This window comes from Macaca nemestrina, chromosome 1 (genome assembly GCF_043159975.1).
Source record: "Macaca nemestrina isolate mMacNem1 chromosome 1, mMacNem.hap1, whole genome shotgun sequence".
NCBI lineage: Eukaryota > Metazoa > Chordata > Mammalia > Primates > Cercopithecidae > Macaca > Macaca nemestrina.
This window is the reverse complement of record NC_092125.1, coordinates 145042011-145067119: the sequence shown is the minus strand read 5'-3', so window position 1 is coordinate 145067119 and position 25109 is coordinate 145042011. Positions and strand designations below refer to the sequence as shown.

Here is a 25109-nt window from a genome sequence, read left to right as displayed (position 1 = left end):
TTTCTGTCTGTATCATTCTCAGTCAAAAATTGATCAAAGTTTAAAAATTGACAGTATGATGTCCTCATTAGTCCAGCTCTTCTCTCATTGAGAAGATGGCTTCAATATAGATGTAGCCCAGCAGCATTTTTTTCTTTAGTATGTGGCTGCACATTAAATATACAAATATGCTGACATCTAAGTAATTTTAAAGGGAGAGAAACGAATGTGGTGTTTTAACTTTTGTTGACTCAGTAAAGAGGCTGGGAGTGTTCATATTTTAAATAAATGTATATAAAATAAAAATGTACATTTCAATGAAGTAACAAAAATGTGTGCTACAGTGGAAATACAAATATCCTTTTCTTTCTGAGTGGAGTTTTCAAAACTGAAGAGCTTAAGACCATGAACAACTACACACACCCCAGCTTATCTTAGTTCAAATACCACTCAGCGGTGCTGAGTTGAGAGAAATCCTTTGTGACATCAGGATGTTACACAACTAAACATGACTTCCAACATTTTATTTCTATCGTTCTTTTCAAATTGCATTCACGGCCACAACTGCTCTCTTCTAATAAAGGTGAGAGCAATAGCATTTCTTCTTTTAGAATAGCAATGATATTACCAAAGAAAAATAATCAAAGTTGGCAAATTTATTTTGGAATTCTCAATGGAAACCAACGTTCATTTAACTTGTCTCATAGCTCGCATCCCCCAAATCATCACCCGGGAATAGTAGCTTACAAATTTTAACATTAAATAAACGTAAAGCATTAGAACTGATGCAAAGTACTATTATTTTGACATACTGTAATTTGAAAAGGGTAAATCAATTTAAACCATTTTTGTTTAAAATCAGCTCCTAAGGCTATAAACTCATAGTGGTTGCCAAGTTTCAACCCAAAGTGAATGTTAAGGTCTATGTTATTAACCCTTGAAAAATGAGCTCCATCATGGAAACAATGACAGACCTGGGCACTACCAGGTGCAGCTGCTGAAACTGACAGTCAGTCAAGTAAGAGTAATGCATGGTTTCTTCATATGCAAATCATATAATATGTGCTTACCTTTAAAGAGCAATGTCAGATTATTGTAAAAGTGTTTAGATATAAATACCTTTTCTTAAGAAACCAAATTCATTTATACTGAACTCTCTATGGCTGACATAGCATGATAAATCACCTCATTACACATGAAGCCATAAATATGGCTATTGAGGATGAGTGTGATTGTAAATGAGACTGCTGGAATTCTACTGTGTTTTGCAATGACCCTCAATAAAAAGATACCTGTAGATCATGGTAAGTTTCCCTTGGAAATAGTGCCGCACACTTACAATGTTATCCAAATAAGTTTTCTGATCCTTGGGGTTTGTTTCTTAAAATAACACTATTAGGGTATATTTTTCATGGCAATGTCCATGAGTTAAACAACCATAAACCTTCTAAACATGTTGCAACACATTAGTAAATACAAATTGATGAGTTTATATCCTGGGAAAAGTCACAAAGTAGCCTTCTGGGGTGCTAAGGATATTCTAAATCTTAATCTGATGGTCATTCCAAGGAGTATGTCTGTTAGTTCATTTTCATACTGCTATAAAGAACTACCCAAGACTAGGTAATTATAAAGGAAAGAGGTTTAACTGACTGACAGTTCAGCATGGCTGAGGAGGCCTCAGGAGACTTACAATCTTGGCAGAAGGTGAAGGAGAAGTAAGGTAGCTTCTTCACAAGGTGGCAGGAAGGAAAACTGCTGAGCAAAGAGGGAAAAGCCCCTTATAAAACCATCAGATCTTGTGAGAACTCACTCATTATCATGAGAACAGCACAGGGGAGATGGCCCCCCAAGATTCAATTACCTCCACTTGGTCTCTTCCTTGACACCTGGGGATTAAGGAGATTATGGGAATTACAATTCAAGATGAGATTTGGGTGGGAACGCAAAGCCTAACCATATCAATGTGTGTGTATATATGTGTGTGTATAATAACAGAGCTGTACACTTAAGATTTGTGCACTTTATGCAGATTATTTTGCAATTTTTTACAAAAAGTTAAAAAGCAAAACAAAGCAAAAACATTCTGACATCCGTAAGTCATTTTTTAAATAACAACTTAGAACAAGAACTGCTAATGTGAACTTTAAGTATCACCTCCCAAATTGGAAGCCCATGTCCTATTCTCCAGTCCTTGCCTCCCAAATCCTTTTATATTCTTCATGTAAAAAAAATGTCAAGGTAGAACTCTTCCTGGGGTGAATTTACTATTCAAGTCTGGAAACATTCAGGCTAAAGTGAGATTTCCAAAAAAGATTGTAATGCCTTTATAGAGAAGAAGTAAGATGAGAAGTCGTCCAGACAGCTGGCAGAAAAAAAGGACAGAGAGAAGGAAGATGTAAAGTGTTCTGAAATATATACAGAGCTGAAGATCAAAGATCCCTAGTATGTCCATCCAAGGGAGTCCCCACAGGTTTCTTGATCCTCAGTTCATCATTCCCACCATTATTCATATTCTTATAAACCTCTCACATCCAGCTCACTTCCCTCTCACCTGCTCAATCACCAGGTAAAGGACAAAAGGAACTACAAAGTCCCCAGCTGTGCTGTCTGCCAAAGACAATAGGTGCTGTAACAATAGCTCAGGCTCATGTTTAAAAATCAGAACGTCCATTTGATTTTCAATTTATCTTTACATTAGAAACTTTTCTGGCTCTTGGTACAGAAAACCCAAAGCATATCCGATATCTGTGCTTATGCAGTACACAGACACCTGAGTATATGGTAAAGGTAGTTTTTGTAGCACATGTTGCTCCTTATTTAATTCATTTAGCCTGACAGAGTTCATAAAAATGAATGCAACAATAGTAATATTTCATTTAGGTCCACTGGCATTTCTCATGATGTACATTAAAAAGATGTAATACATATTATAAATGTGAGAGCAGATGTATACACAGACATGCTTTTCACTCCAAGGTACATTAATAGAATGATAAATTCCATGCATTAAATCTATAAGAACCAAAATACTCCGAGTTAAGACATCTGTACAGAATTAGGTGCCAAATGAAATGTCACAATCAAATAAAACATTTCTTTATGAGAATCATAGGGTTTTTTTTTTTTTTAGAGCTAGAAAGAACCTTTGAAATCATTCAGTACAACTTGCTCATTGACAGACATCTAACCTGAGTTTTTAAAAAATTAAATGACTTAAACAAGCCTACACAGCAAGTTAGTGAAAAGGCCATAACTAGAATCTTCCTTCTCCAGGTGCAGTGCTCCTTCTACCACATCATTAGCAGTAACGGCTTATGAAGAAAAAAATGCACAAGATGTGCTCATTTTAGTGTGTCAACGGATGCTTTTTGTGATGCATGCTCATAATTTCTCACACTTCTGCTAACTTGATCAATCTTCCCTCTTCTTGAAGACTGGAACAGGAATCAAACTGGATTCTTTAGACCCTAGAGCACATAGGGCAAATTGAATGGACCCTGTGGGCACTCAGTTGGTTGGTGATGGAGTCAAACATTGGTCATTTATATTCTACATGGGTATTCACAAAGTGTCTACTTATCCAAACAAACAAGATCAAAATTGTATTCAATATAAAAACTGCATCCTAACTAGACCAACCTAATCTGAGAACTGAAATTTTAAAAAAGTATTACAATTTAAAATGTCTCAACATAGAGCTCAGAACCAAAGCAGACAGAAGCCATGGCAGCAGGGAATGAAAAGGAATAACAATTTAAGTCCCAGAGCACACTGGGTCCACCAAAAAGGTTTCAAAATCACAAATTTAAAAGATTGTTAAGACATAGTCTAATTTCTGAAAAGTATATGAAAATTTCAACTGCAATACTTCACCTGATATCTGACACGCGATTACCAAAGACCTAAACTGAAGGCCAGAGAAAACACTAAAACAAACACCCAGCATTGCTGTTGCCCAATTTGGCTTTGAGAAATTATATTTGAGTAACACAAACTTCAGTTTACCCTTCTATGCAGCAGCATAAGTCAGAAACTGTGTCTGTGTCTCAGCTGAAATGTGACATGAAGCTAAGTACGAAGCAGCCAAATCCAGTTTAGACGATGCAGTCTTAGAACAACTCTGACCACAAGGACAGTGAAATATTGCAATAGTAGCAGGTTGCTAACTAATACAAATGATTGGAAGACTCCGTGTAAATGTTTGAATTCAGAAAATTATCAAGGAAGCAAAAAAGACCAAGAAATTAAGGCTAACACAAGCTGTCTTTTGTTCTTTTATAGAAATGTGTGGATGGAAACCATTAACAGCACTGCCTTGGACACTAGTAAAATTCCTGCAGAGTGTTTTATAAAGGCAATGAACTTGTATGTGCCTCACTGAACAGACCTGCTATTAAATCTTCCCTAAGAAATGGGATGAGATTGCTGGGGTGTTTTGTGAGCAGTGTGAGCTTTGCCCGTACATAGCCAGGAATTTTAATCACTGATCCCCAAATTATGATTTCCCTAAGTGAAATAAAATAGAAACCAATCCAGTACACACTCTACATCATCAATTTTTAATCTACCTCGTTTTAAAGATTTCTCTTGTTAGAAGTAGATTTGGGGGAAAGGAGTAAAGTAGAAATCTCAAATGACAAATATCCAGCCTTGACAACCCAATCACAAACAAATTAAATGTCCATCTCTGTCACAGCTGGCAACCCCAGCCTGGCCTGAGGGAAATCCTCCATGTTGTTTAGAGCAAATGTATTGGAGGTTAATCAAAATCTAATGAATCCCTTAGGCAAATAGCTCCTTAGTCCACATCTGTAAGAACTGTCCTAGTTTGGAGGAGGTATATACCAGTTGTTTTCTGGGATAACAATTGTTGTATAAATAAGAGAACTGGACACCCCCAGGAAAACATTTCAGCTATGTCTGTTATCCAAATCTACGTCTTCACCCACCAAAGTGTCAAGGTAATTCATCTGTTGATCTGTCTAACAATACATTTTATTACTGACATGTAGGGAGAGAAAAGACCAGAAGGAGGAAAGTTGTCAGGGCAAGGGAAGAGGCAATTTTTGACTTCTAAACAAAGCTTGTCTGTAATTATTTGGTCTGATCAACCCCTCCAGTTTATTTTGAATTTTCTAAAAGTACAAAAAAAAAAAAAGATGCTTATAAGGGTGAATTTGGAACATTAATTTAATCAGAGGAAAACAAGGGACATGAAAAGGGCAAGGAAATAAGAAAAAGGTACCAAGAAAGTTATCATCAGCAGTAATCATATTTGTCCTGAACCCTGGTTCTTTTCAGAACTGCTTACAGTGCTGAAAAACGAGCCCTTTCAATAAAAAAAAATAAAACCTGTAATAACTACATCAGACATTTTTCTTGGGCTTCCAAGATTCCAGTGCACATTATCTCTAAATCTCATTATTGCCTGGCAAGGAAGGGGTCATTATCCCCATTTTGTAGATGATGAAACTGAATTTCGGAGAGATTTGAACCTTGCCAAGCACAGAGCCGATAAGTAGCAAATAAAAATTCCTACCCACGGCTTGAGCTGTTTTTACCTCACCAAGATCAAATTCTCTTCTTTCTGCCCCTCTCTCTTTCTGGTCTTCTCAATGGTTTTCTCTCTCAGGGAAGTCCTATTGTTTATAGTTCCAAATCTAAAGCAAATTAAAAGCTGCCTCATACCAAAAGGCTACTCCAAAGCATGTAATCAGCAAGACAGGTAAAATCACTTGGTTCTATTATGTTGCAGATTATATAATTAGTCAAAGCAAAATGGGGCAAAGAAATGTGGGAGCAAACAGGTTTAGGGCTACACTTCCCTTATGTATATTCAACCTTTGCACAAAGACTTATTGTTCCCGCCTTTCTTAGCAGACTCGAAAGTGCTGGGTTCCAATGCCATTTTAAGGTTTACAATCCCTGGAAGGGCACACATGAAAATAAGGCAGCAACCATATGGTTTCAGTTTCCTCCTCTGCCCCCACAAAGAAGCCTACTACACACCTCTAATTAAAGGATAAACATTCACACTAGAAACTGTAATTAAAGGATTTATGCACACCTAGGATCCTCTTGACAACACACGCATTCATATTAGTATGTAAAAGTTTTATCTACTCCCATGCGAACTTACAATTGTAATGCGGTTTTATGGTCCATCCCAAAGGCATAACTTGAAGGGGCTGGAGACGCCTTTGAAAAAAGAAAAGAAAAGAAAAAAAAAAAACTAGAAATCTAACTTTTGATTGAAATGATGACTTTTTTGCTGGGTGTGGTGGCTCACGCCTATAATCCCAGCACTTTGGGAGGCCAAGGTAGTCGGATCACCTGAGGTCAGCAGTTCAAGACCAGCCTAGTCAACATGGTGAAACCCTGTCTCTACTAAAAATACAAAAAAAAAAAAATTGGCCAGGCATGGTGGCACATGTCTGTAAACCCAGTTACTCAGGAGGCTGAGGCAGGAGAATTGCTTGAACCCAGGAGGCGGAGGTTGCAGTGAGTGGAGATGGCACCACTGCACTCCAGTGGGCAAAAGGGTGAGACTCCCTCTCAGAAAAAAAAAAAAAAAAAGAAAAAAAAAAACATGAAGAAATGATGACTTTTTAAAACTTTTTGAAATCTCTCTGAGAACTGTATTTAGTAATCTTGCTAGGAGCCATTTTGGTGTCCACATACTAGCCCCCTTAGGGACAAAATGTCATTTAGTGTCAAAATATTATGGGAGCAAGAGCCTAGAAGTTGGAGTCAGAAATGCAATAGCTTTGAATTCTGGCTTTGATTCTTTCTAGGTGCTGACTTGTGGTATATTTAAATTCCTTGAGTCTCAATTTCCTCATAGAGCAAGATCAATATATGTTTCACAGGGTAGTTGTGGGGATTGAATGAGGTAAAGTACATAAAGCCCAACAGAATACCTTGGCACATATCAGGGTGAAAAGCTGCTCTGTTCTATATTTCTTTCTCTAAATTCTAGTAACAGATTCATTCAGCCAGTGTTTCAACAAGTGCTTTTTGTGCTTTTCGAGGTAAAAAGCACAAATCTAAGATTTTAGGCACTAAAAGGGGTAAGTTATTATCTTTTCTTATTCTTAAAGAACTTATAGATTAGTGGAGGACTTACTTATACATTACGTACAGGTATATAAGAAATTTTATCTTAGGCACAATGTGATAAGTAAAACTAATAATTAATATTTATTTAACTCTTTCATTATGCCAAATACTGTGATTTATACCATTTAGTTTAATGCCTATAACCTTAGTGCTACAGGCGGTATTAGTAAAGTTCTGTGAAAGCCCAGAGAAAGAAATTATTAATACCAAGAAAGGAAACTCTGAAGGCTCTTCTAGAGTATTTGTGATATTTAAATCAGGTTTTAAAAGATGAGCAGGATTTTAACAGCCTGAGATATTTAATTGTCTAGGAGGAAAAGGCCAGGCACAGTGCCTCACACCTATAATCACAACACTTTGGGAGGCTGAGGCAGGAGAATTGCTTGAGTCCAGGAGTTTGAGCCAGGCTGAGCAACATAGTGAGATCCCTATCATCTCTACCAAAAAATAAAAAAGAATTTTTTTTAATTAGCCAGGCATGGTGTCACATGCCTGTAATCCTAGTTACTTGGAAGACTGATAGCTGGAGCTCAAGAGTTGAGGTTACAGGCAGCTATGATAATACCACTGCACTCCAGCCTGCATGACATAGTGAGACCCAGTTTCAAAAAAAAAAAAAAAAAAGAGAGAGAAGTGGAGGAAACAGAAACAGCAAATGTAAAGATCATGAAAGCATTCAGTTCAGTATTTCTAGAAAACACAAGTATCCCATAGTAGCCACTGGACTAGAAGATGAAGCTGTAAAGTTAGGATGGAGATAAACGGTAGAGACCACAGAGACCATGCTAAGGACTGGATCATTTCCCTATGAATTACCCAATCAGATCTATGTTTTAAGAAGACCATAGGAGTGAATGCAACAGATTAGAAAGAGGAATAACTGGATATAGAGAGTCCAATTCTGGGCCTGGAAATAAAAGTCCAACAAGTACATATGTTCACTACTATCCCTGCCAACGAGTTAAGGTAAATGCAGTTCTTTCCAGCGGTATCAGTCTATGTAGGGGAGAATAAAGATTCAACCTGAATTTGTGGCTGTCACTGTCTTCCAGGAAGATTGGACTCCTGGCAGCCTGAACTGTGGATTGAAGGGGTCTTCACGTGGGAAATTCAACAGGCTAAGAAAAAGTTGTTTAATAAAATTTAGGAACCAGAGAGGAGATATAAGCCAAGTCTAGGCCTCAGGAAGATTCATACCGGAATTTTTTTTTTTACGTAACTGGGCCTTTTGTAGCTACACATCACACTCATAAAAATTCAATCACCAGTAATGCATCAACTCCAAAACAATGACTTGATAGCTTTTTTTCTTCTTTTTTGCAGTGGGTGGAAGGATAGTTTTTTGATTTTTGTTTTTGCTGGGTTTTTTTTTTTTACATTTAATGTTCCTCAGCCTCTCAAGGAAAGGATTTTTATCCCCATCCTTGTTTCCTAAGCCCCTACACAGGACATGGAACATAGAGGATACTGCATAATTTAATAAATGTTTAATTATTTGATCAATTAATTCAAGTTAGAAGGCCATAATAGGCTAAACCAGACTTCAGCTGGTTCTAGTTATGTGGATCAATGTGAGAGCCACTTCTTTAGCATTTTAGACAAAGTGGCTCCATAAGGACCTTAGGTCCACTTCCAGGCCATCCTTGCATTTGTAAAAAGAAGGTTTCTAGGAGAAGGTTGTTTCCACTTCCCCCAAGCTCTGTAATATGTATAAGACCGCACAAAATGCAATAGAATTTTTTCCCTAAATAGATATTTATTCTACTCTTCAGAACCTTGTAAGCATGGAGTATTAGCATTTTTGTGAATTGGTCTCCCCTGAACAGATAAATGCCTGATATATGCTAATATATATGATTTATGTATCTTTTTAGATAGACCAGCCTATACAAGAAGTCTAGAAGTTACAAACCTTCATTTTCTTCCTTGAGTCTTCTACCAGTCTGTAACTGAGTCCTCCTTGTCTGGTCTCTGTCTGTCTTCACCTTTTATTTATCCCTGCTCTTTCTGCAGTGTCTCAGCTCTTTCTTGTTGGCCTTGGACATGGATTTTCAGCCAAATGGTTCCATCCAGTTTTCTCTCCAATGGAGCTGTGTATGACTTGTACAGCTACAGGGTAACTGAGAAAATAAAGGAAAATGATCATTCCTTGTCCGACTCGAAATTAAATATGTAAAAGACAAATATTTCTTTTGTCTGGTTGCATATTCAAGCAGATTCTATTGATATGCTTACGGAGTTGTTCTGATTTCTTTATTTTTCCAAAGAATCTTTTCTGTCATCCTTGATAGGTATGTGCCAGAACTCCAGAGAGTATGGTTAGAACCCTGACCCCCCCAAAAAAAGAGGTGGAGGAGACAATCCTGTCTTGATACAATGCCATAAAGATATAAAGTAGGAAAAATTTTAAAAATTAATTTTCATGACATTGAGATTTTTCATATTTAAAAATTATACATCTATTTAACAAATACTTCTTAATGACTCTACTATGAAGCTAACTTCAACCAGCTGGGACATAACATGAACAATGCTGACAGGCTGCAGTTGAAAACATGAGCCCCAACAAGCCTTAATTCCCATGAAAGAGTACAAATTATTACGAACATAATCCAGATGCAAAAAAGGGCTGGCAAACAGAGAACTTTGGATAAATTATGTTCCATTAAACATGCCATTACTTTTAATGCTGTACTTACTGGACACTTTGTAGACCTTTTTTTTTTTTTTTTTTTGACAGAGGATGATTACAGAATTATCTTCATTTTTGAAAGAACAAAACCAGAAAAAATGAAGTTAAACTTCAACTTAAAAGATTAGATCAAGCACAAAATTGTTTCATGGCCAAATTTGAGGGGTCTTGTTTAAGATTAAGATGAGGAGAGGGGCGACTCACAGAGAGAAAGGATTTCAGGTCTTGCCAACATTTAAATCTTGTGTAACACAAGTTGGGGATTAGTCACAAGAAACAACAGAAGGAAAGCAGTTCATTGGATACACCAGTCTTTTGCACAGTTCATCCCCACTAATTAAAACACCTTTCCCACCTGGCAAACTACTGTTCAACTCTCAAAACCCAAATCAGTTGTCGCCTTCTCTAGGAGGCCTTCCCTACTCCCACCCCAGTTGAAGTTAATCCTGCCCTTCTCTGTATCATTCTCTAGTGTGTACATAATTCTATTATTGTGCTTAATTATATTTATTTGTTCATATATCAGCTTCTCTACTCAAAATATTAATTCCTTGAAAGCAGGCCAATATCTTATTGATCTTTGAAAAAGCAGAGTATCAGAAACAAAATAGGCACATTATTCACTTTATGCAACTAAAGAAGTAAGGACTAACTGTGCAAAATTGCTAAGCAGTTCTTGAAACGTATTTTGCACAGCCGAGAAGTCAAACAACATTCAGTCTTCAGCACCTTTGCCCTTCTTTGGCAATTTCTTTCACTCCCTTGATTTCAGCTGTTCTCATTATGATTACCAAATCTGCATTTTCATTCTTGAACTTTTGTCCAGATTCTAGATTCACTTTCGCTGCCTGCTGAACATTTCCACATGAAAAGCTCATGAATACCTCAACTTTCAATATACCCAAAAAGAATTTATTAGTCCTCTGTCACAAATTTACCCTTCTTGCTGTGTTCTCTGTATTGGTTCATTGCTTCACCATCATCCCTGTATGACAAGTTAAGCACTTAGAATCAGCTTTTCTCCTCACTTTTGCATCCCCCACCCTATTCTCCCGTTGCCAAGTCCTTTCAGTCTGCCTATCTATAGTCTTTTGCTTACCTCTTCTCTTTTCCACTTGTACTGAATTAGTTCAAGCTCTCAATATATTTCTCCTGACCAATGTAATAAGCTGCTAAGAGGCTTCCTGCTTCAAGCCTTTTTAACACAACTCCCATTATGCTGCAAATTACTTCCCTAAAACAACATATTTATGTCAGTTTCCTGCTCAAAGACAACACTGATGGCTCTTCACTGGTGCAATTCCTCCTTCTGGCCTGCCAAGGCCTCTGAGAGAGCCCCATGATCTCCCCTTTTCCTATGCATCTGTCATTTTTTCATACTGCCCCACACAGTGCACACTCCATTCACACAGCCTCTAGACATACCTCTTTACTCCTCAAACACGCCCTCTGCTGCCCCATCCCCAACAACGTTGTTCTACCATACTGGGAAGGTCCTCCCCTCTCACACTTCTCTATTTCCCTATCAATGTCCTATTCATCCTCTAGGCGAGTGGTTCTAAACCTGTACTCCATAGACCCCCAAGGGTCCAGAGGTAAAATTAAGAGATTTGTGATTTGGATGGGAGAAAAATTACATTTCCATTTCCAATAATTCCTAACTGAAATGTAGTATTTCTTTTTACTGTGAATCTAGGCAACAAACAATAAAAATATTAGAAGCACATAAGACTTTGTCACAAATAGAAATCACAGATATATCCATATCACATTATAGTCATTACAGGTATCTTGAATTATTACTTATGCTCATTACTACTTTAAAATCACAATAGTTATTACACCTGCAAATGAAATTTTTTATTTAATGCCTTAGTAAAGAAGTGTACTTATTATTATATCACAATTTTTTAATATTTCAATAGCTATTTTGATACAGTTGGTTTCAATTATAATCCTTTCTCTTTCATTTTATACATTCCAAACATTATTTTGAGAACAGGTCATTAGACACAATAATGGTTAAGGATGACCATCTAGGTTTATCCTAAACTCTACCACAAGATGTTTTCCCACACCTCACCCCTACCCCACACAGTATAAATTAATATCTTCTTCTACCTGATTCCATCAACTAGTTGAAACTCCTCCTGAGGCTCTCAGGAGGCCTGCCTTCTGCCTGTCTTTTTTTGTAGTTATTTATTAGTCATTTACTAGGCTTTGAGATCCTGGGGATAGGAACATTTATTTCCTGTTTTTAAGTAGCCCGTGGTGATTGTGTTCATGGTGGGTGATGAACCTGAGTTGTGCTGAACACATTTCTTTTTCACGGAATGTTTTAGGTTAATGGAAATCAAATCAAGAAAATAAACATGTTGCTAACGTATTCTGGTGGGTGAAGCAAGTTTGTCAACTTATAACACAAACTGAACTGCTCTATTCTCCTACCTGATTTCTGTGTCTCAAAACAAGACAGGAAAAAAAAGGCAAGGATGAAAAAGGTGACCGTAGAATTCTACCTTTGATAATCCAGACACATGGCATTGAATAATTTATTTAAAAATATATATATATATCTTTAGGTATATATGACTATATATACATATACTGCCTATCAATGGTTTGGCATGGAGTGTATAGTGTATAGTGTATACACAATATATTAAATATATATTATTTTATTTATAGTTCCATCACACAAGTAACAGTTTAAACAAGTTGGAAAGAACATGTGGAATACTGACCAATCAAAAAAATCCATGCTTCAGGGTCAACAAAGGTATTTTCGAAACAATGATTTTTATTATTACTTGCTATTGCATAACATAAGGTCTTTGTATGAGGATATAAAACAGTTCCTTCAATGAAGGTATTTGATGTTCATTGATACCCAAATCCATAATCTTAATGGTATGGTTTAAAGAAATAATGTAACATAACACATGCATGGAGTACTCATCTCTGAACAATTAACAGAGATTGATAAAAATCAACACCAGATAAACACCCTTTTGACAATGAGCCTCATTATATGACGCATAGGAGAAACAGAAGTTGTGAATGATAAAGACGATATAAAAGAAAATGCTGCAAGAGATTCAATTTAATACAAAGATGAATATTACAAATACACGTTTAACTGAATAATCAAATATTTAGTCATTCTTTTATATTATTCCCACTAAAAAACTAAGACATAACAAATGGCCCCAAAACCATCTGCTAGGAACATCCATTTGCATGCTAATTTTTTATAATTCATAGTTTGAAGTTATTTGTGCAAGCTTCCTATTCTCCTTCTTTAAATTTTGGCCATTTCTGTGTTCCCTGACTCATTCCTACTTCTTACAACAGGCAAAGGAATTACCAATATTGGTAGTAGTAATAATAATAATAATGTTCTGTAGCTTTTAATGTTTTAGCTACTAATATTTCATGTTAATTCTCATAAGAACACTCTAAGGAAAACAGGACAGGTATTGCACTAAATATATAGATAAAGGGACTAAAGCTCATGGAAGTTAAGTAATTTGCTCAAGTTCCCACAGCCTGTGATAATGAATAACTGAGTCAAAACATGTATCCAGGCCTAATAAGTCTGAATGCAGTTCTCTTTCTGTTTCCATTCTACCCAAGGAAGAATTAAAGATCATATAACTCCATCTGGGTGATTTCTGAATCTAATTTCAGCTCTTTACCAATCATTGTGGTTAAAGGAATGATTTACCACAGATATACAGTAGGCACTTGGTTATTTGTTCATTTAATTATGCAACAAATACTTTTTTTAGCACCTCACATTTGCAAAGCCTATAAAATCGATTGGCAGATCCAGTTGCCCGTAAGCACTTAGAGTATTTACATTACAAGGAAACAACTTAGCCTGGCATATTTTTAACTTTTCAGGATAGTTTTCAAAGGGGAGTCAACATGGACAACAACTTATTAGTCATTCTTGTACCCATCCTAATTGTTAAGAGGAGGAAGGCAGAGAAGGACACTGTGTGGAAAATGAAAGGCTGTCATAGTGAACACTGTAGTACATCACCCAGATACCACCTCACCCAAGGTGATTCTCCCTCCCCAGGAGCAACCTACATCCAACGACTAATCTACGCATGGGTGCAAAGTCCAAGCCTCATTGCGGAGCCAACAGTGCCCCCCTCATGCGTAGACCATCCCAGCCCCTGAACTCAAACTGACTGTCCAATCCTGCTTCCTCACTCTGTCATAGACATTAATCTCACGGGACAAGAAAGAAAGTTCTTAAATGGGATTTTGAGCCAAATTGCCAACTGACCAGTTGTTGTTGATCTCCTCACTTATGGTAGATGGAGCATAAATGGCCCCTGACATGTGTCAGTGGTGCTATTGTTAAAATTTCCACCACTGGAGAACTGAAATGGTAATCCACTGAAAGAAAATGACTGGTAGATGTAATGCCTCATGCACTTGAGAAATATGGGAGAAATGGCAAGTGTAAGGATAGTGAAGGCTATTTCTTGGGGCAATCAGTGATTTTGGAGAAAGATAATGAAAGGCTGAAGGTGATTAATCAGCAATTGAAGGCTAATTATCAAAGTCGGAGCCCCTCAATCCTGCATATAAAGAGTCTCATCTCCTTCAGTCAAGGGACAAAAAGCTGAGGATCAGAACCTGAATTTTACAAGTAGCAGAGTTGAATTCTTGTTTCCTCCAAGTCACTATGCCAAGGCCAAGATTCTGATTTGGAAGAAATGAGACCCTGAGATATGGAATAGCATATCTTTGAAAATCATGAATCACCAAGTTCTCCTGAACTCTCTGGACTTCCAGAAGTAACCCACTCCTCCCTATAAAAATCTAGCATTTCCCCTCTGCTTGAAGATGATATACAGGCTCCATCCTTGCAAGACAGCATGGATCCCCTCAGAACATTCCCCCAACTTGTCTCCCTGGCTATTCAATGATTATCTCATATTAAGTCACAACAAAACATAGTTGATGTTGAGCTGGGCCTGCTGAGCAGAAAGAGACGGTATCTGCAAAGAGCTGCAGAATCTAGACAACATGTACCAATAGGAGGCAAGAAAGTACATATAGGCTTGGATGCTGAGAGTGCTGGATCAAAGGAGGTAGAACATGCAGTTGGATAAATGAAAAGTTACTTATTTTGAAGCCCTCGTTAGGATTATACATCCTGGTAAAGACCCTGAAAATTCGTATTAGCACACTACTAGGATGATCCTTTGAACTTTAGAGAAAACAAAATCTAGTAAAGAATGCTCCAATTGCCATGGCAGATGGTAGAAGAGGGATCAAAGGACTTAGAAAAATGGGTATACTAGCATACATATACTAAGTAAGGCCAGAAAAACCACCAGCTGGCTTTGGCCTGCTGCAAGGCCCAGAGGACTCCGTTTACCAAAACAATAAGAAATGCACTAGCAACAGGGACACCAGCACCACTGAGAAGTTCAGTAGTGGCTGTGTTCTGTTGGCCAGGGCTGACAGAAATAAATTCCATTATAAAACTGGGCCCCTTGATAGCAGACTGGATGATAAAATCCTAAAATAATGGAGACCAGGTAGTGGAACATAGCCATCAGAAGTAAGGTGAACACTCAAGATTGGAATGGCAGGCTGGAGGGTCTGACTCACAGAGCACTATGGAGATCATTAATAGAATATAGCATTCCTAAGGGAAATATAAATGGGATGGCAACAAGGGTACTGCTCAATTCACATAACCAAAAGAAATCAGAGATGGATGATCGGGAGGCTGTGTGTACATAAGAAGGCCAATCCTTTGCCCAGTTTCTGTACCTGAGCCAGTTTTGAGGCCCAGAACTGACTGACTGAAGGAGATGCTGGGTCCCCAGGAGGAAGGCTCTGCAACACCATGCAAGTATACATGGTAATGATTCCCCAGTCCAAAAGGGACCTATAGCCATTTACTCAGGCAACCATATACTGGGGACAGGGTAATTTCAAATATTTTGAAGACTGTTGGATCCGGGGTCCATGCTGACATTTATACCTAAGAACTCAAAGCATCAGTCACTACCCTCTATTAGAGTGGAGACATGGTTTGAAAAAAAAAAAAAGACTCCAGCTCACAGACGGTCCACTGAATCCATAGACTCTCCCAGTGGGTACTCCAATTGGAGAAGACTTTTTTGGTAGTTGCACAACCTTAGCATTAGTTTCTTGGCCAGCCAAGAAAGTAAATCAAAAACAATATTGCATCTTGAGGAAACTGAAAGATGTTTGTGCCACCCTTAAAGACCTAACGGACTTAGGGGTGGTGTCACCACCTAATTTCCATTCAATTTACCAGTCTAGCCCCTGAAAAATCAGGTAGATCCTGAAGGATAACTGTAAACTACCACAAACTCAATCAAGTACTAGCCCTCATTGCAGCTACTGTGCCAGGTGCTACAGCAGATTTACAGCCTCTAGTACATGATGTGCAGCCATTGATCTGGCTTATGCATTCTTTTCCATCTCTATCAGAAATAGTTCTCACAACAGTGTACATGCACAACCTTGCCCAAGAGCTAACTTAACTCCCTTACTCTATACAACAATGTGGTATAAAGAGACCTGGATCATGCTGCTGTGTTGTAGAGCGTCACATTGGTCTGCTATATCAATGATATGCAAATTGGGCCAGAATATCAAGAAGTAACAAGCATGTTGGAAGCTTTAGTAAAATAAATAACACGTTGGCTTTCCATGCTGACTGTGCTCCAACAAACATGGCAAACATTCTTAAAACCCACCCGACATTCTGTAAGAAGTATGGCAAGCACCAACCCCACAAAGTGATACAGTACAAGAAGGGCAAGGATTCTCCTTATGCCCAGGAAAAGTGACATTATGACAGGCAGCAGAGTGGCTATGGTGGGCAGACTAAGCTGGTTTTCTAGAAAAAGGCTAAAAGTGCAAAGAAGATTGTGCTGAGGCTTCAGTGTGTTGAGACCAGCTGCAGATCTAAGAGAATGCTGGTTGTGAAGAGATGCAAGCATTTTGAACTGGGAGGAAATAAGAAAACAAAGGGCCAGGTGATATCCAGTTCTAAGAATCATCTTTTGTTTTATTATGAAGAAAATACAATTTTGATATTATGTTAAAAACAAATGTATCACTCTAATGGGCAAAGGGAAGCCCTACAAAGATTAAAAGGTCTGCAACATCAGTAAAATATTGGGGGGGGGGTCCAATGACCTGGGATCATTCTGGGACATCCTCTTAAAATGAAAGAAGAAATTGCATCTCCTGCCTCCCACCACAAAGAAAGAAGTAAAATGTCTGGCTGGCTTCTTGAGTTCTGGAGGAAGCATATTCTACACTTGAGAATATTACTCTAACCTATTTACCAGAAAGCACAAAAGGCTGACAATTTTAAAGGCAACCCAGTGCTGGAAAGTGTTCTGCAGCAAGTCCAGGTCATGATACAAACAGTCCTGCCACTTGGGCAATAGAACACAACAGACTCTATGGGCTTACAGGTATTTGTGATGGGAAGAAACACTGTGTGGAGCTAACAGCAAGCCATAATATGGGAATCACAATTAAGAATTCTAGCATTTGGCCGGGCCTGGTGTCTCACATCTGTAATCCCAGCACTTTGGGAGGCCAAGGCGGACGGATCACGAGGTCAGGTTCGAGACCGGCCTGACCAACATGGTGAAACCCTGTTTCTACTAAAAATTCAAAAACTAGCTGGGTGTGGTGGCAGGCACCTGTAATCCCAGCTACTCATGAGGCTAAGGCAGGAGAATTGCTTGAACCCGGGAGGCAGAGGTTTCAGTGAGCCAAGATCGTGCCACTGCACTCCAGTCTGGGCAACAGAGCGAGACTTCATCTCAAAAAAAGAGAAAAGAATCCTAGCATTCTACAAAGGCAGGCAAATCACAAAGTCAAGAGAGCAAGACCACCCTGGCCAACATGGTGAAACCCCGTTTCTACTAAAAATACAAAAATTAGCTGAGTGTAGTGGCGGGTGCCTGTAGTCCCAGCTACTCGGGAGGCTGAAGCAGGGGAATGGCTTGAACCCGGGAGGCGGAGGTTGCAGTGAACCAAGATCGCGCCACTGCACTCTAGCCTGGGCGACAGAGGAAGACTCTGTCTCAAAAAAAAAAAAAAAAAAAAAAAAAAAAATTTCCCTAGCATTCTAGAGCAAAGGCATACCACCAGCAGTGGAAAATTAGGTACCTTCCAAAAAACACAGCTTTTGACATGCTACTGGGCCCTGGTGGAAATGAAAGCATGGTCCACAGAACAGTAAATAACCATGCTGTCAGAACTGTCCATCATGAGCTGGATTCTGTCCAGTCTCAAGACCAGCTGCAGCAGTGGGATACATCCCAGTAATCTTTCTTAAAAGTTTTCACCCAGAAAAGAAACCCACCAAAAACCTGAAGGAGTTGTTCCCAGAACTTTTACCGGCAAATGGATCTGAGCAGCACAAGCAGTAAACATTAATAGACATTTAATGCACTGTCCAGATCACCCCTTCGCTTCAGGCCAGAAATACTCATTCCCCCAGCTACCATGAGTATTAGTGACGGACTGTTCACAGCTGTTCCTCAATATCGTTCCTCAAGATACTGCCCTCAGCTAATGACAGCCACCTCTTCCAATGTCATGCTCCCTTCCCAGGGCAACTGGTATCAAATGACTGATCAATACAGGGCTACAAAGGCTCACTGCCTTTGGCGCAGGGCCATTTTAGCTCCATAGTTCCTGAGAGTCAGCTGAGATATCTGTTGTGACTACAATACAGTTCAAATTTTCTCTCTCAATCATCCTGCCTTCTTTATTCCCTTATAGGTGTTGATCCAAGAACATTCCCTAGTAAACTTTCTGCATGCTAATCTCTGAACTTTCTTCCCAGAGAATCTGACCTGTAACAACTGTACCTAGAGTGGCCAATCTTTCCTTGATATACTCTTTTTACAACAAAGGCTTTTTTTAGATATGGGATCTCACTATGTTGCCCAGACTGAAGTGTAATGGCTATTCACAGGTGCAATCATAGCTCACTATAGCCTCAAATTCCTGGGCTCAACTGATTCTCCTGCCTCAGCCTCCCAAGTAGCTGGGACTACAGGCACGTGTCACCACACCTGGATGCAAAGGCTTTTTATAAACTGAGATTTTATAACTTTGAAAAACAAAACTCACATGGCTGCCCTAATGTTTAATCCACAATTTCAATTTCCAAGTTGTCTTTCAAAAACTTACGTTAAAACTAAAAAGTCATCTAGACCATATAAATACCTATACTCTGTATCTTTGTAGTTATTTACTTAAACAGCTGTTTTATTACTTTGTAAACATATTTTCCCATTCTATGAAATCAACATTATTGTTAAATTTTATATCTTTCTTCTTTCATAAAATGATAAAAATTCATTGCCTACTATTTCATTCAGTTTCTACTGAGAAATAATTACAAATTCTTAAAACTTCACATCATCAATATTATCAATCTACTGCCTTATAAACTTGGAAGAACTACTGAACCAGGAATCTAGACTTCTTAGTTTAGCTTTTTTATGTGACTTTGTATTACTTACTTTATTTATTCATTTAACAAATATGGTACAGTGCTTGGGAGTGTTTCAGAAATTGCACTCAATTCTGAGCAGAAAGAATAAGGAAGACAGGCAGCCCCAATCCTCATGAAGATTAGAACCTAATGGTGAAAGCAGACATTAAACAAGTCATGATATAAATAATTGTTTGACTAACAATTGTGATAGGTGTTCCGAGGAGTAAAGCCACAGTGTCATGAGTATGTAGAACAGAAGGCCCTAACCTAGCCTAGGATGCCTGAAATTCCTTGAGGAAATGGCATTTAAGTTGAGATATAAAGAACAGATGAAACTTAACAAGATGAAAAGGGGGAGAGAGATTTATAGACAGAAAGAACTTTATACTTGAAAATTCCAAAAAGGGAAGACACTTAGTATGTTCGTAGAACTAAAGGAAGGCTACATAGTAAGAGAAAAGTAGAGACACAGGGAGCAAGCCATATCACACGGGGCCTTGCACATCAGAAGGACAGTTTTGAACTTTATCCTAGGTGCAGCAAGAAGCCATTTCAGAGTTTTAGGCAGGAAAAAGACATAGATTTCCTTATATGCATAATATTAATAATACCATCTGTCTGCTTACCTTATCAGTTGCTAAGAAGATCAATAAGATATTGGATGTGAAAAAAAAAAAATCACTGGAGGGCAGAGCAGGATGGCTGAATAGAAGCCTTCACCAATCATCCCCCACTCAGGAACACCAAATTTAACAACTATCTACACACAAAAAAGCACCTTCTTAAGAACAAAAAGGCACATGAGCAATCACAGCACCTGGTTTTAATTTCATGTGGCTGAAAGAGGCACTGAAGAGAGTAGGAAAGATAGTCTTGAATCACCAATGCCACCTCTCCCCATCCCCTGGCAGCAGCCATGTGGCACAGAGAATTCATGCATTTGGGGCAGGGAGATCGCCCAGTGATTGTGGGAATCTGCACTGGATTCAGTATTGGGGAAAACCCCACCCCCGATATTCAACGTGGGTTCTTTTCTATTTCCCTAAGCATCGGCTGGTCTGAGAAACAAAGGGAAAGAGTACAAGAGAGAGAAATTTTAAAGCTGGGTGTCCAGGGGAGACATCACATGTCAGCAGGTCCCGTGATGCTCCCTGAGCCATAAAACCAGCAAGTTTTTATTAGCAATTTTCAAAAGCAGAGTGTACGAATAGGGTGTGGGTCACAGAGATCACATGCTTCACAAGGTAATAAAATATCACAAAGCAAATGGAGGCAGGGCGAGATCACAGGACCACAGGAAGGGGCGAAATTAAAATTGCTAATGAAGTTTTGGGCACGCATTGTCATTGATAACACCTTATCAGGAGATAGGGTTTGAGAGCAGACAACGGGTCTGACCAAAATTTATTATGCGGGAATTTCCTCATCCTAATAAGCCTGGGAGAGCTATAGGAGACCAGGGCTTATTTCATCCCTTTGTCTTCGACCATAAAAGACAGCAGCACCCAAAGGGGCCATTTCAGAGGCCTACCCTCAGGGACCATTCTCTTTCTCAGGGATGTTCCTTGCTGAGAAAAAGAATTCAGCAATATTTCTCCTATTTGCTTTGAAAGAAGAGAAATATGGCTCGGTTTCTCCCAGCTCACTGGCAGTCAGAGCTTAAGGTTATCTCCCTTGTTCCCTAAACATTGCTATTATCCTGTTGTTTTTTCAAGGCGTCCAGACTTCATATTGTTCAAGTACACATGCTCTACAAACAATTTGTGCAGTTAATGCAATCCTCACAGGGTCCTGAGGCAACATACATCCTCCTCAGCTTACAAAGATGATGGGATTAAGAGATTAAAGTAAAGACAGGCTTAGGAAATCACAAGGGTATTGACTGGGGAAGTGATAAGTGTCCATGAAATCTTCACAATTTATGTTTAGAGATTGCAGTAAAGACAGGTGTAAGAAAGTATAAAGGTATTAATTTGGGGAACTAATAAATCTCCACGAAATCGTCACAGTTTATGTTCTTCTGCCATGGCTTCAGCCGGTCCCTCCATTCAGGGTCCCTGACTTCCCGCAACAACTCAGTGCTACCGTGTCATGGCAGAAAGCAAAACCAGGCTAAACTCAGCTGATGCCCACCAATGGAGGGACTATGTAAACCAACCCCAGCAAGAGAAGAATTGTCCATCCTAGTTGTTGGAAATTAAGTTTTGACAAGCCTCACCACCACAAGCTAAACTGCTCTGGGGTTCTAAATAAATCTGAAAGGCAATCTTGGCCACAGGGACTGCAGTTCCTAGGCAACTACTAGTGTGCTGGGCTCAGAGCCAGGGGATGTTGGGCACATGCAGACTAGTGAGACACCAACCAGGGCAGCTAAGGAAGAGCCTGCACCAACCCTCCCACAACCCAAGGCAGTCCAGCTTGCAGCAATAAAAGTAACTTCTTCCTTCTACTGCCAGAGGAGAGGGAACAGTAAAGAGGAGTTTTGCATCCCAGATATCAACTCAGCCACAGTAGGACAGGGCACAAGGCAGAGTTGTGAGGTCCCCATTTCAGGCCCTAGCTTTCAGACAACATACCTAGACACAGTTTGCACCAGAAGGGAACCTATTGCCTTGAAGGGAAGGACCCAGGCCTGGCAGCATTGTCACCTGCTGACCACAGAGCTCTTGGGCTCTGAAGAATGAGCAGCAATACCCAGGTCATACACTTTGGGTGAGACTCTGAGCTCTACTGGCTTCAGGTGAAACCCAGCACATTCCCAGATATGGTGGCTATAATGAAAGACTCCTTCTGTTTGATAAAAGCAGACAGAAAAGCAAAGGGAACTTTGTCTTGCACCTTAAGTAACAACTGAGCCACAGTGGGGTAGAGCACCAAGCAGTCTCTTGGGGTCCCTGATACCAGCTATTGGCTCTTGGATGGCATTTTATGTCCTGGGCTAGAGGGGAAACTACTGCCCTGAAGGCATCTCTAGGTCCACCCCACCCAGGGCCTGGGGGAACTCGTGGCTCTAAAGGGAAGGGTACAAGCCTGTCTAGCTTTGCCACCTGCTGATTGTAGAGCCCTAAAGCTTTGAGCAAATATAGGTGATAGCCATGTAATGGTTACAGCGGGCCTTGGGCAAGACCCAGTGCTATGCTGGCTTAAGGTCTGACCCAGCATAGTCCCAATGGTAGTGGCTACATGGCTGTTCATGTCAACCCACCCCAGCTCCAGGTGGCTCAGCACAGAGAGACAGAGACAGAGAGAGAGAGAGAGAGAGAGACTCTGTTTGGGAGAAAGTAAGGGAAGAGAACAAGAGTCTCTTCCTGGTAATTGAGAGAATTCTTCCAGACCTTATCCAAAACCACCAAGGCAGTACCTCTATGAGTCTGCAAGAACTACAGTATTACTGGCCTTGGGGTGCCCCTAATACAGATATTATATCACAACACCCAAGTCCCTTTGAATACCTGGAAAACCTTCCTAAGAAGGACAGGTATGAACAAGCCCAGACAGTGAAGACTAGAGTAAACACATAATTCTTCAACTCCCAGACACCAATTAACATCCACAAGCATCAAGACTATCCAGGAAAACATAGCCTCACCAAACAAACTAAATAAAGAACCAAAGACCAACCTGGAGAAACATGTGACTGTTCAGACAAAGAATTCAAAATCTGTTTTGAGGAAATTCAAAGAAATTCAAGATAACACAGAAGGAATTCAGATTATATCAGATAAATTTAACAAAGAGATTGAAATAATTTCAAAGAATCAAACAGAAATTTTGGAGTTGAAAAATGCAGTTGGCATACTGAAAAACACATCAGAGTCTCTTTATAGCAGAACTGGTCCAAGAGAAGAAAGAATTAGTGAGCTTGAAGACATGCTATTTGAAAACATACAGTTAGAAGAGACAAAAGCAAAAAGAATGAAGCATACCTTGAAGACCTAGAGAATAACCTCAAAGGGTAAATCTAAGAGTTACTGGCCTTAAAGAGGAGATAAAGACAGAGATAGAGGTAGAAAGTTTATTCAGAGAAACAATAATGGGGCTGGGCATGATGGCTCATGCCTGTAATCCCAGCACTTTGGGAGGCTGAGGCAGGTAGATCACATGAGGTCAGGAGTTCAAGACCAGCCTGGCCGACATGGTGAAACCCCATCCTTATGAAAAAAATACAAAAATTAGCCAGGCGAGGTGGTGTGCTCCTGTAATCCCAGTTACTCAGGAGGCTGAGGCATGAGAATCATTTGAACCCAGGAGATGGAGGTTGCAATGAGATGAGATTGTGCCACTGCACTCCAGTCTGGGAGACAGAATCAGACCCTGTCTCAAAAACAACAACAACAACAAAAGAAATAATAAATGAGAACTTTCCAAATCTAGGGAAATATATCAATATGCAAGTGCAAGAAAGTTATAGAACACCAAGTAGCTTTAACTCAAATAAGACTACATCAAAGCATTTAATAATCAAACTCCTGAAGATCAAGCATAAAAAAGATAGCCTAAAAGCAGCAAGAGAAAAGAAATAAATGACATACAATGGAGCTCCAATATATCTGGCAGCAGACTTTTCAGTATAAACTTCACAGGCCAGAAGAGAGTGGCATAACATACTTAAAGTGCTGAAGGAAAAAAAAACGTTTACACTAGAATAATATATACAGCAGAAATATCCTTCAAACATAAAGGAGAAATAAAGACTTTCCCAAACAAACAAAAGTTGAAGTGTTTCATCAACACCAGACTTGCCCTACAAGAAATGCTAAAGGAATTTCTTCAACCAGAAAGGAAAGGATATTAATGAGCAATAAGACATTATCTGAAGATACTAAATTCATTGGTCATTGTAAGCACAGAAAAACACAAATAATGTAACACTGTTAACTGTGGTATGTAAATTACTCATGTCTTATGTAGAAAGACTAAATATGAACCAATCAAAAATAATAACTACAACAACTTTTCAACGTATAGACATTACAATAAGATATAAATAGACACAAGGAAAAGTTAAAAAGCAGCGGGGATGGAGTTAGAGTGTAGAGTTTTTATTACTTTTCTTTTTCCTTGTTTGTTTGTGCAGGCAGTGTTAAGTTGTCATTAGTTTAAAATAATGGGTTATAAGATAGTATTTGCAAGCCTTACGGTAACCTCAAATCAAAAAACTTACAACAGATACACAAAAACAAAAGATTAAATCATACCACCAGAGAAAGTCGCCTTCACTGAAAGGAAAACAGGAAGGAAGGAAAGAAGAAAAAGACCAGAAAACAAATAACAAAATGGCAGGAGTAAGTCCTTCTTATCAATAATAACACTGAATGTAAATACACTAAACTCTCCAATCAAAAGACATAGAGTGGCTGAATGGATTTTCTTAAAAATTTACCAAGGAAAATTTGCCAAGCAAATGGAAAGAAAAAAAAAAAAAAAAAACAGGGGTTGCAACCCTAGTCTCTGACAAAACGGATTTTAAACCAACAAAGACCAAAATAGATAAAGATGGGCATTACATAATGGTAAAGGGACCAATTCAACAAGAAGAGCTAACTATCCTAAATATATATGCACCCAATACAGGAGCACCCAGATGCATAAAACAAGTTCTTAGAGACCTACAAAGAGACTTAGACTCCCACACAATAATAGTGGGAGACTTTAACACCCCACTGTCAATATTAAACAGATCAACAAGACAGAAAATTAACAACGATGTTCAAGACTTGAACTCAGCTCTGGATCAAGTGGATCTAATAGACATCTACAGAACTCTCCATGCCA

The 25109-nt window shown here is 39.0% G+C and overlaps 1 protein-coding gene across 7 annotated transcripts in view; it reads right to left on the bottom strand.

The window, feature by feature from the left end:
* The window catches only part of LOC105482802 (uncharacterized), a 228212-nt gene that overhangs the window by 95851 nt on the left and 107252 nt on the right, over positions 1-25109 (bottom strand). For 5 of the 7 annotated variants that reach the window (XR_011616429.1, XR_011616431.1, XM_071084312.1 and 2 more), the window contains one exon: positions 9014-9221. The gene's annotated coding sequence lies outside the window, so the exon portion shown is untranslated. Of the gene's footprint in view, positions 1-1843; positions 1869-6121; positions 6364-9013; positions 9222-25109 lie in introns of those variants that run through there. The other 2 variants (XR_011616459.1, XM_071084237.1) reach the window with 2 other exon arrangements.